This window comes from Elephantulus edwardii, unplaced genomic scaffold, assembly GCF_000299155.1.
Source record: "Elephantulus edwardii isolate Elephantulus edwardi_28Jun2011 unplaced genomic scaffold, EleEdw1.0 scaffold00029, whole genome shotgun sequence".
Taxonomy (NCBI): Eukaryota; Metazoa; Chordata; class Mammalia; order Macroscelidea; family Macroscelididae; genus Elephantulus; species Elephantulus edwardii.
Genome location: NW_006399779.1, coordinates 16,999,059 through 17,012,166, shown reverse-complemented (window position 1 = coordinate 17,012,166; position 13,108 = coordinate 16,999,059). Strand labels below are relative to the sequence as shown.

General features: G+C 39.0%; 1 pseudogene; it reads left to right on the top strand.

Moving 5' to 3' along the window:
• Nucleotides 1-9,636, top strand: part of LOC102849432 — a 102,948-nt pseudogene extending 93,312 nt beyond the window's left edge.
• The last annotated feature ends 3,472 nt before the right edge of the window (nucleotides 9,637-13,108 follow it).

Below are 13,108 nucleotides of genomic sequence, written 5' to 3'. Positions count from 1 at the left end.
AGCTCATTTCCTGTGATCTGTCACAAGAGAAATTCCAATTTATAAACTTGTGATTCCTTCAACTTCTGAATAAGCATATGGTTTTCATATAATATTTGGTATGAAATTTGGCTACCTATGTTCGATAAATTTTTGCTCTGAGACCCTTTTCTGAGATAGTATTGCCAATTTTTCCCCCACTAGAAAGGTTTTCTTTTCACCCTATTGGGAAAAAGTTTTTTATGAACACAGGGATTTATTCTTTACAAAGGTCCCTTAACCAATTTTATCCTCTCCAGATTGTTCATTTTTGGTTGTATTTGTCAGTCTTTTTATACCATAGACTAATGAGATACCATCTCATCCGAGTAACAGTGGTAAAGTTTAGTATGGCAGGAAGCAATAAATATTGGAAAGAACGTAGAGAAATTGGATCTCTCATACATGGTTGGTAACATGGGATTGTAAACGGTATCTTGAAAGGCTGTTTGATAGTTCCTAAAAAGTTGAACATAAAAATTTCGTATGACTCAGCTATTCCCCTAGTAGGAATATACCCCAAGGAAATTAGAACTGAGACACAAAAGGAGATTTTGTGTATGGACCAATGTTCATAGCAACATTATTTATCATTATAAGAATATACAAAATGCCCATATTCACACAATTGAATATCATGCAGCACTCAGGAGCAAAGATAAAAAAAAAAAATAGATAACTTGTTAAAGACTGGAGAGCATTAACTTGAGTGAACAAACTCAATCTAATAAGGACAAATACTGCATCAGATCATTACTGTACAAATAGAAGGTTAACTGGTAAAACATGACTGGGGACTCCAGGGAGGACAGGGTGGGAGAGTAGAGGGCCAAGGATGGGTAGAGGTGTAATCATAGAGTTGCACAATTTGGTTGATGAAGGGAAGGGGTGAAGGAAATAGGAAAGATCTAGAGAAGACCTGAAGAGACAGGGTAAAGATGGGCATGGTCCAATGGTGATCAGTTTTAGAAAACATAATCCATGGGAACTGTATGAAACACAATGTGAATGAAGAATAGTGTGAAACACAATGTATATAAACTTTGTAACCAACCCAAATAAACTACTTTTTTAAAAAAAGAATGAAGCATTTCAATTTCCAAATAATTTAGAAGTTATCTTTCTTTAATTAAAGCTATACATTTGACTAAATTACTAAGAAAAATATTGGAAAAAATATTAAATGGGAGGTAATTCATGCAAGGAGAATAAACAAGTTCATCCTGGAGAGAGTGAAGCCAGGCTGCTCTTTGGAGGCAAGGATTCAGAAGCTCCATCTAACATACTATGGACATGTTGCAAGGAATGACCAGTCCTTGGAGAGGGATATCATGCTTAAGAGGATAGAAGGACAATGCAGTAGAGGAAGACCCTTGATGAGATGGACTGATTCAGTGATTGGGGTAATGGGGGTAGCTGTATCAGAGACAATAAGATTGGCACAGAATAGAGCAAGCTTTAGGGCTGCTGTACACAGGGTTGCTAAGTCACTGGCAACTCAACAGCACAAAACAACAACAATAATTCACGCAGTCATAGGCAAATGGAATCCACAAATTAAGATGGGATTTCAAAAAACCCTTTTAAATAAAAGTTCAAGATGATCTAAAAATTTGACAAAACATCAGGAAAGACACAATTTTGTTTGCTTAAAGTGAGGAGGACTTGAGGCACTTGCTGCAGAAGATCAAGGACTATAGCCTCAGTACGGATTGGATCTCATCTCAAGAAAACAAAAGTCCTTTTCATGGAACCAACAGACAACATTATAATAGATGGAGAAAGGATTGCAGCTGTCAATTATTTAATTATCTTTAGATCAATAATCAACATCCTTGGCACTAGCAGTCAAGTAATCCACTGTCAGGGACCTTTCCAGAATGCTGAAGAGCAGTGATGTCCATTTGAAGACTAAGGCATGCCTAAATCAGGTCATGATCTTCTCAGTCCCCTATTTTACATCAGAGAACTGGACAATATCTAAGAATGACAGATAATTAATTGATGTCTTAAACTATGGTGCTGAGGAAGAGTACTAAATATCGCATAGACTGCTAAGAGAACAAACAAATATGTCTTGGAGAGGGTATAGCCAGAGTGCTTCTTGGAAGCAAAGCTGGAGAAGTTTCATCTCTCATACTTTGGACTTGTAGCTAGTTGAGGCAAATCCTGCTTGGAAAAGTGAGGGGTCAGTGAAGGAAAGGAGGACCCCCCAATGAGATGTAGTGACATCATGATGTCATCAATAAGTTTGATTGTTTCAGAGATGGTGAGGATGGCACAAGGTAGAGCAGAGCTCAGGTTGCATGTTTATTAGGGCCACTGCGAGTCGTGCTCAACTTGACGGCATCTGACAACAACAATAATTCCATATCTAGGGAGCTTTGGAGGCTTAGTCTGTAAGGAGGTGTGTGAATAACATAAAAATGTTTCTTTCTCTGGCACTTCTAACCCATCAGCAGCTCTGGAGAAGAGAGATAGGTAATCCCCTTCCTTTCAATTTGAAGCTCCAGAAATCTGCTGGAAGGTCAACTTTGAATGGATTTCCACTTTTCTATACATGGCAAAACTTCTTGAAGACAATCTGACAAATGAAAGACAAATGCTATAGGCACTAGCAAGCTTTGGTGGTGCTTTTATATGACATCTACTTCATTCTTACCAGATGTTTAGGTGAAACCCAATGGTGAGAATCTTTGTTTTCTTGATATTGATCTTAAATCCATATTGAAGGCTGCAGTCCTTGACCTTTCACAGCAAGCACTTCAGGTCCTTCTCAGTTTCAGCAAGGGGGGGCTATATCATCTGCGTAATGCAGATTTTTGATCAATTCAAGCCTCAAGTTGCAAGACTTAAGGATTCTTTGGGCAGAATATGAAATAATCCAGAGAGTATTAAATGAAGATGGAAAGAATATACAGAGTCATTATACCAAAAGGAATTGGTAGACACAAAAGAATTTCATGAAACAATGTATGAGCAAGAGCCTATAGTGATGAAAGAAGTTCAAGCTGCTCTGAAAGAAATGGCAAAGAACAAGGCCCCAGGAATAGATGGTATATCAATTGACATATTTCAACAAAGAGTTGCTGCTCTAGGTGGGCTCACCTATTTGTGCCAAGAAATATTGAGAACGATCGCTTGACCGCCCAACTGGAAGAATTCTGTATTTGTTCCCATCCCAAAGAAAGATGATCTGACAAAGAGTGGAAATTATTGAACAATATCATTAATATCACATCCAGGCAAGATTCTGCTGAAGATGGTCCAAAAACAACCAGAACGTCACATCAATGGAGAACTGCCAAAACTGTAGGCTGGGTTTAGAAGAGACCATGGTAGTAGGGATATTGTAGTTAATGTTCGATGGATCTTGGCTGAAGACAGAGAGAACCAGAGGAATGTCTATTTGTGTTTCATTGACTATTCAAAGGTATTTGACTCTGTAGACAACAACAATCTATGGCTAACTCTAAGAAGAATGGGAATCCCTTAACACTTGATTGTGATTATGTAAAACCTATACTTGGACCAGGAGACAGTCAGTTGTCAGAACAGATCAAGGAAACACTGATAGTTCAAAATTGGGAAGGGTGTACGCCAGGGATGTGTCCTATATACATACCTTTTTGATCTATATACAGAACAGATTGGGAGGCTGGGCTCTATGGGGAAGAATGTGGCATCAGGATTGGAGAAAGATATACACATGAGGATATCTAATATTTAAAATTTTAAGGGATGATAGAAGGAGAATTGATGCCTTTGAGCTGTGGTGCAGGAGAAGAGTATTGAATATACCATGGACTGCTAAGACAACGAACAGGTTTGTCCTGGAGAGGGTTAAACCAGGTTGCTCCTTGGAGGCAATGATTCTGAAGCTTTGTCTGATATACTGTGGACATTTTGCAAGTAGGGACCAATCCTCGGACAGGGACATTAGGCTTGGTAGGGTGGAGGAACAGCACAGGAGAGGAAGACCCTGATGAGATGGATTGATTTAGTGACTGGGTAATGGGTATAAGTGTGTTGAAGACAAGGAGATTGGCACAGAACAGAGCAGGGTTTAGGGTTGTTGTACATAGGGTCACTTTGAGTCATCGGCAACTCAATGGCATATAACAACAACAAGAAGCATACTGTTTTCCTGAGAAAGCGAAGTAACTGAGACTCTACTCATTGTTAGGGTGGAGTTTTAAAATATATAATTAGTTTTACAAAGCAGTGAATTTTTTTCTAAAAGTTAAACTTACAACTATCATGTGATTCAGACATTGATCCCAGGATATTCTTTGAGGAGAAATGGAATCATGGAGATAGAAAAATGTTCACAAGGATATTGTTGTGAACTGCTGCCATGTAGATTTTTGTACCATAAACAAAACATTCTCCAGTTCTAGGCATTTCTCGCAGTCATTGTGACACGTCCCATCGATGTTTCAACCACTGTGTCCCCCTATCTTGGTGAGGGTCTTCCTCTTTGTCTTGATCCTCTACTTTACCAGTGAAACCCTGGCCACTTAGTAGTAAGAGATCGCGCTTCCAACACAGAGGTACAGGATTCAAATCCATCTCTTCCTCTGTGAGAGAAACATGGAAAATCTCGTCCTGTATAATTTACTGCTCTGAAAATCTGCTGGAGGGTCCACTGTGTGTTGGTTCCTACTTGATACCCCAAAACAACTACTTTACCAAGTGTGATGGCTTTCTCCAAGGACTTGTCCTTCTCTTGAGAACAATTTACTAGAATGTAAGACAATGTCTCATCATCCTCACCTTCAAGAAGTATTTAGTCTTCACAACAGCTTTAGTTTTCTTGGTTCCATAGTCAACACTCTTGGTAACAGTAGCCAGGAAATCAGGAGACGAATTGCATTGGGAAAGTCAGCTGTGAGGGACCTTTCATGAGTACTGAAGAGCAACGATGTCAGGCAGGAAACTAAGATGCGCCTGATCCAGGCTATGGTCTTTGCAATTATGTGCTATGCATCGGAGATTTGGACAGTGAATAGGGATGATAGAAGAAGGATTTATGCCTTTGAGCTGTGGTGCTGGAAAAGAGTGTTGAATATACCATGGACTGCTAGGAAAACAAACAGGTTTGTCCTGGAGAGGGTGAAGCCAGAATGCTCCTTGGAGTCAAGGATTCTGATCCTTCATCTCACATACTTTGGACATATTGTAAGGAGGGACCAGTCCTTGGAAAGGAAAGTCATGCTTAGGGGGGTGTGTGTGGAGGAACAGTGCAGGAGAGGAAGACCCTCGATGATGGATTGATTCAGTCACTGGGGTATTGGGGATAGGTGTGTCACAGACATTAAGATTGGCAAGGGGTAGAGCACGGTTTAGGGCTGTTGTACACAGGGTCACTATGAGTTACAGGTGACTTGATGGAACATAACAACAACAACAACTTCCAATAAGACAGTTTATTTTGTTCTGTTGACAGTCCATAGGGTTCTCTTTTGGCCTAGTGGGTAAGCAGCTATTCTGCCAATTCAAAGGCAAGTGTTTTGAATCCACTAACTACTCAGGGAAACAAAGAGGGGTTATCCCTTCCTGTGCAATTGATAGGCTCCAAAAGACCAGTAGAAAAATAATCTATGAGGTTTTGGGTTTTTTTTTTCTCCTTGACAGCAATGAACAAGAACACAACAGTCCATAGTCTATTATTTGCAATACTTCAATTTAAGTTCATCAAATCTTCCTTTGTCTTACTTATTTCTTGTCCAACATTCATAGATTATGAAGTGGTTAAAAATACTGTTGTTTGGATGAACTACATTTTAGTCATCAAAATTACATGTTTTAGCACTTTAAAAAGGTAGTTTATAGATTTTTCCAATAGGCTGGCATTTTTGTTGTTGTTGTTGATTGTCGAGTTGAACACAACTCATAGTGACCCTAATAAAAGGCCTGGAGATTTGCTGTAACTACAGTCATTTCTCAAAATTCAGGGAGTTTCCAGAAGCATGTAGTTTAGGAAGTGGACACCACTCCTGCTTAGTGGTACTTTATTTCTTGACTGCTGAGTCTGTGGATGTTGATTGTGGATTCAAGTAAAATTCTTTACAACATCAATCTTTTGTCTGTTTACCATGATCTCATAGTGATAGAGTGGTGGGATATTTTGTTACTATTCATGCACCAAAAGTGAAATTAATTCATGGTCAAGTGAATAGACAAATACATTTTAGGATACCTATTCAATGAAATACTTAAAACTAAAGCAAAATGAATCTCAAACTCATTGCCATTGACTTGGAACTGACCCACAGTGTATCTTCCAGTGGGTTTTGGAAGAAAATACAGACGATTGAACAAGAGAAAATTGTCCATCTTTCTCCCGCAGAGCTGCTATGGATTCAAGCTGACAGAAGAGTAGTGCCTTTGGATTAGCAGTGTAACTCCAGATCACACCTCCAGGTTAAATCAGCAGTTAAGAAGAGATACGCCATTGATACATGTAGCGTCATGTTTGAATAAAAGTAAAAACAATGTTGTTACCTAAAAGAAATGTTTTTAAAATTACACCATCTGTGATTGCATTTAGTCTAAACATTCTAGACATTGCAAACCAGTGACTGAAAGCTGTTAACTGTGAGTATTGGTAGAGCAAGAAGAGACTAGTTACGGCCTGTGGACCCCAAAGTGATTACTGTTGAGCCAGTCCTAACACACAGTGACCCTCAATTAGATTTCTATAACTGTATATCTTTATGGAGAAAACCAGTACATCTTTCTCTTGTCTAGTGGATGATAGGTTTAAACTGCCAAACTTCTGGTTAACACATTGATATAGTACACACTTCTCAACCATGTTTACCAATTCCCTGTGTACAGAGGTATACTTTTTGAGATGTATGAATATGTTAAATCTTCAGACTGTGCACTATAAGCATATTTTAAATAAAGTGGTTTTTTAAAGTAAACTGAGTTTCAATAACGTTGTCCTAAAAAGGAAATGATTCTGCACGGTAACTGGTATATAGTAGTTTTTGAAGTTGCCTAATGCTCCCGAGTGTTTTCTTAGAACCAATAACATTGTTTTTTTGCACTGTTAGTAAAGAAAAGGGGTATTTACAATTTTAGAAAATAATATTGTCATTCCTTCTCTAATGTATCTAATTATGTACACATGGATATATCTTTTACACAAAAAATCATGTACAACCATAATGTCATCTAAATATATTCTCCACTCACACAAAATAAAACATTTTATAATCAAATAGAAAAGGCTGCTAGATTAATAAAAAAGTTGACCTCATTTTCACTTTCTATTAATTTTTTTCCCTGCCAACTCTTGAAATGGTACAAGGCATCACATAATTAGTACAGTACAAAGAAAAAGAAGTCAGAGAATGGAGGAAACAGAGAGCTTGTCCTGAGCTGTTCAATCTTCTTAGAAAGAAAATGGGGGGGGGGGAAGTACCATGAAATCAGTAATAGCTGGAACTTGATGGGATTGTCTTTTTTTTTGGAGAAGTGTCTCACTTTTTTAAAATAGAATTTTTATTTTGAGATAATAAAACACATGCAGACACACATGCACTGATAAAAATACACATGGTTGTTAGAGATAATACAGTATACTCTTTGCATCATTTCAAGACAATCTAAGGTCATGGTACACAGGTAGCTGCCAGGCAAGTCCAAAGATTCAGTTTCTTTGATAATTTGCATCTATCAGCTCTTGTTGTTGTTGTTGTTATGTGCCATCGAGTCGCTTGCGACTCATAGTGACCCTATGTACAACAGCCCTCAACTCTGCTCTATCCTGTGCCAATCGCACTGTCTCTGACACTCCCATCCCAATTATCCCAGCCAGCACTTAGGGGGAAAAAAATGGAAAATTTCCTCCCTTGAGATTTACATTCTCGGAAATACAATTGAGAGCCAGATGTGAGTTGTTCCCAAGTTGATGGCAATGAGTTTGCTCATTTTTCTCCTGTGATAACATTGCAAACGGATAGTATTCAATCTAAGTTTCTACTGGATTTTCTTTTTAGTACCGTCAGGTGCCATTGAGTCAATCTAACTCATAACAAACTCTAATGACAAAAACATGGAATGCTTTCTGATCTAAAAATGTCTTCTCCACAGCTGTTACTGCATTTGAATCCATTGCTGCTGCATTCAAGGACTGATAGCCTCCTTCATAATCTGGTCACACAGGAGATGGCCCATCTTTCTTCTGCAAAGCTGGTGGTGGATTTGAATCATCAGAGATGTGACTTTTAAGTTATCAGCACAACTCCTTACTGACTGGGCCACTAGGACTCCCTCAGTGCTCCTGAGATCTTCATTAATCATTGTTCTGTTTTCTCTTGCACGTGCAGCCACTGAAAGTACCATTGCTTTCCAGTAATGATTCCCACCCCCATTATTCTTATCTCAAAAGTTTCTGCCTTATACAAATTTCAACTTTTAGAAATTTTAACATATATAATCTAGAAAATTTATTCTAGGGTTAACTACCAAGAGAGAACATTTTAACAGACTTTAAAAAGTATTTAAATATTTAAAATTAACTATTATTGTCATAATAAGAGTCCAGAATGAAGGCTGCATAGTGGAGTGGACTGGGGGATGGGGGGGGGGGAGAATTGTACAACAATGAAATAATTTTCCTTTTACTTTTCAAAGAGAAGAATGAACTGGGGGGGGGAGGTGGGGAGGGAGAAAAATGCAAAAATGAATGGAAATCCAAAGTCTATAAACATTCATTAAAATTATAAAAATAAATATATTAAAAGGTATAAATTTGTTTCATCTTTTAGAGTACTTAAAAATGTAAAGATTGTGTGGCTGGCACATGCTATCTGTTCATAGAGTTACTAGGAATTGTACCTGACTCAACAGCATCTAACAAAAAACAATAACAATTCGAGTTCCCCAGCGGTCCCGTGGATCTGTCTCTTGCTTCAACAGTGTTTGGACGGAACAGACCCGGCGACTTCCCCCCTTCTAACCTCCAACTACCCTCCAACTTGACCTCCAGGCGTAACCTCGGGATCATCTCAACCATCTCCTATTTTCGGGACCAGCTAACACCTTTTTTTGTTAGACCCCAAACCTCGACCAACTCTGAGTTCTCAGGTCCGTCAAAATTATTGCACGGAAGCAGAAGCTGGCATCACCCGTCTGGTCAACCTGCACCTGCAGGCCTCTTCCACCTACCTCTTTCTGGGTTTTTATTTTGACCGCGATGATGTGGCGTTGGAAGGCGTGGGGCACTTCTTCCGTGAGTTGGAGAGTGAGAAGCGCGAGGGTGCCCAGCGGCTCTTGAAGCTGCAAAACCAGCGCGGCGGGCGAGTCCTCTTCCAAGATATCCAGAAGCCATCCCAGGATGAGTGGGGTAAAACCCTGGATACCATGCAAGCAGCGCTGGCCTTGGAGAAGAACCTAAACCAGGCCCTTCTGGATCTGCACGCCGTGGGTTCCACCCACACTGACCCCCATCTCTGTGACTTTCTGGAGAACCACTTCCTGGATGAGAAAGTGAAACTGCTGAAGTAGATGGGTGACCATCTGGCCAACATTAGAAGACTGGGCGGGCCCCAGGCTGGGCTGGGTGAGTATCTCTTCGAGCGTCTCACCCTCAAGCATGACTAGGGGTCTGCGGGGACTTGCAGGGGGAGACCTCTGTGTCTCCCTGCCAACAGCAGCAAGCTTCTCTATCCCACCCTGATGTAGAATCTTATCCACCCAGAAGCCCTTCGCCCAAGCCTTGGACCAAGTGAAACAATAAAGGTTTTTGCAACAGCTAAAACAAACAAAAAAACAATAACAATTAATATTTTAGGTAAATTAAAATATCCCTATGCTTCGATAATTCAGCTTTTAAGACTGAGCCAGCTAAAAATCCTTGTGTTTGGTCTGGATAAAATTTCAAGCTACCATGACAAAAATATTAGGGATTTTATGGCAATAAAAAAGCTGAGACAAGATTCTCTAGTATTTATTCCCATACACTTTTATCCTTCATTATTTCTCTTCCATCCATCATTTATAAACAGCTTGAATACAGGTTTTTCTCAACATATCGTATTATATATCTCAGAAAATACTCATGACCTTTTAAAGGTTTTCACATTGTTGTTATGTGCTGTCGAGTCCCTTTAGACTTGTAATAACCCATGAACAATAGCCCGAAACGTTGCTAAACTTTTGAGCCAATTTACCATCTCTGACACGAGTACCTCCATTTCTCTAGTCACTGAATCGGTCTATCTCATCCAGGGTTTTCCTCTCTTGTGCTGTCCCTCCACACTTCTAATCATGATGTTCCTCTCCAAGGATTGGGCTCATCTTTACAAAATCCCAAATTACATCAGACGGAGTTGCAGAATCTTTGCCTCCAAGGAGCAGACTGGTTATACCTTCTCCAGAAGGTATGTTCAATACTCTTCTCTAGCACCATAACTCAAAAGCATTGATCTTTTGTCTAGCATCCTTAGTCATTGCCCAGTCATCTGATGCATAGCATGCAATTGCAAAGACTATAGCTTGTATCAGGTGCACCTTAGTCTCCAGACTGACATCTTTGATTTTCAGTACTCTGGAGAGGCTCCTGACAGAAGATTTTCCCAATGAAATTCATCTTTTGATTTCCTGTCAGCTGGTACCAAGAGTTTTGGTTATAGAGTCAAACAAGCTGAAGCTGTTAAGAGTCTCAATCTCTTCAACGTCTATCAATGATGCTGCCAATTGGCACAGTGATGAAAACATTTGTTTTCTTGACATTGAGCTTCAATCCATATTGAAGGTTATAATCCTTGACTTTCTGCAGCAAATGCCTCTGGTCCTCCTCAGATTCAGCAAGCAAGGTCGTATAAACTGCATTGTTGATGAGTCTTCTGCCAATACTGATACCACATTCCTCCTCATAGTGCCCAGCCTTTCGGATGGTCCGTTCTTTTTACACTAGTACTTTTCTTTTTTTTTTCTCTTTTTTTTAAATTTTGATTTTATTATTATTTTTTTGTGTGTATCATCAAATCAGATCTGACTGGTACAGGCGGAGATTGTCCCTCCTTCTCCAGTAAAGCATCTGGTGGATTCAAACTGTGTGCCTCTGGGATTGCAGTTCAGCCTCTTGCCACTAGGCCACCAAAGCTCCCTTCAATCCATACTCAAAGTTTAATCCTTGACTTTCTGCAGCAAATGCCTCTGGTCCTCCTCAGATTCAGCAAGCAAGGTTGTGTGAACTACATAACACAGGTTATTGATGAGTCTTCTGTCACTACTGACACCACATTCCTTCTCACAGTGCCCAGCCTTTTGGATGATCTGTTTTTTGTTTTTTTTTTACATTAGTACTTTTCTATTGGGTGTTCTTTGAAAATTCTCAGTCACATAAACAACCAAACAACAGCAAAACTCTCACAGTCATTGTCATTTAACTGCAACAAACTCTTGGTTGATGGGAAGATACTGGTCATCTTTCTCCAACAGTGGCACTGTTACAGTTTTAGTATTACAATGCATCTCTTTAAGAACCAGGCCATCAGAGCTGCGAAAATAACTGACAGGCATCCTTCCCTATCCTATTTTTGTTGGGTAAAGCTTGAGTATCGAGATCAACTGTACAAAAGAAAATATATGGCCTCGTCTTGTGTTATGGCCATAATTATTCTCCTCTCTGAGCCTGTTGCTAAAATCACTGTGACAGTCCATTTAATTGAGAGTTTTTCTTTTTTTTCCCCTTGATATTGCTGATTGCCTTCAAGTCAATCATGAATCATAGTAACTCTATGAAAACAAGGCCTGGGGGCCCCTCTACAACATTGGTTGTGTCACCTGCGATGCATACCAACATTTTTTTCTGTGAGCCTTTGTTTTATCAAACATGAGTTCCTTTTCTATGAGTTGGTCCCTCCTGATAACATTTCCCAAGTATATATTATCAAGTCATGTTATCCTTACTTAAAAAGAACATTTTGGCTGCTCAACTTCCCAGACAGATTTATTTGTTCTTTTGGAAGTCCATGGTATATGTAACATTTTTTACTAATACCACAGTTCAAAGGAATTTTTTTTCAGTCTTCCGTATCCATTCCTACGCCAGGTTTCTCATGCACATGATATTATGGAAATACCCTGGCTAAGACTAGTCATTTTTTAACACTTTAAAAAGTTCTTTTTAAAAAGTTCTTTTTTTGCAAGGTTTTCCCAGTAAAATGTATCCTTTCTTTTCATTGTGCCTTTAGTGATATTTTACAGAAAGAATAGGTTTTCATTCATTCATTGATATACATTTTCCTCCCTCCTTCTCTGCTAATTCACTTTGTAACACCTATCTTGTTCCAGATTGTTCATTTCCATACAATTTCACTGTTCCCTTCAATGGACCTTCCCTTCTTCCCACACAATGCATCTTTTCTTTATTGCTTGCTCCTGCCCGGGATTTTGATCTTCAAGGTAAAATGAAATCCTTGACAACTTCAATCTGTCTCTGGTTATTATGATGTTTATTGATTCTGTCCCAAAGAATTTTGTCTTCTTTCAGGTGAAATCAATATGGAAAGCTGTAGTGTTCCATCTTGATCAGTAAATGCATCAAGTGCTATTGGCTTTCAGCAGACAAACTTTTTATTATTTATGTATTTCGTGTTCTTAACAGGTCTCCCTCTAACCCTTTTGCCACATTTTCCTACATTCAGTCCCGCTTCTTGTGTTCTTTATTCAGCACAAAGATTGGATAAAAACAGGGGAGGGAAAAGTCTAGTCCTTATGTTTGTTTTTCTTAGTTTTAAACTACACAACATGCCCTTTCTGCTAACAATTGCTTCTTGGTCCATGGACAGTTTCATACAAGCACAATTAAATATACTGTAATTTCCATTCTATAGAATAATATCTATAAATTGTTATGATTCCTATCGTCAAATGTATTGTCGCACGCTATAAACCACAGGACAATATACCTTTCTTGAATCTCCTGCTTTCAGGAAAGACATATATGATGTCAGAAGTGAAAGCTATCTTTCAAATTTTAGACATTATGGAATAAGAACTTTCCACAAAGCATCTGCATGCTGAACCATCCCCACTGACACTTGGAGTTTTGTATTTTTTTTTTTAA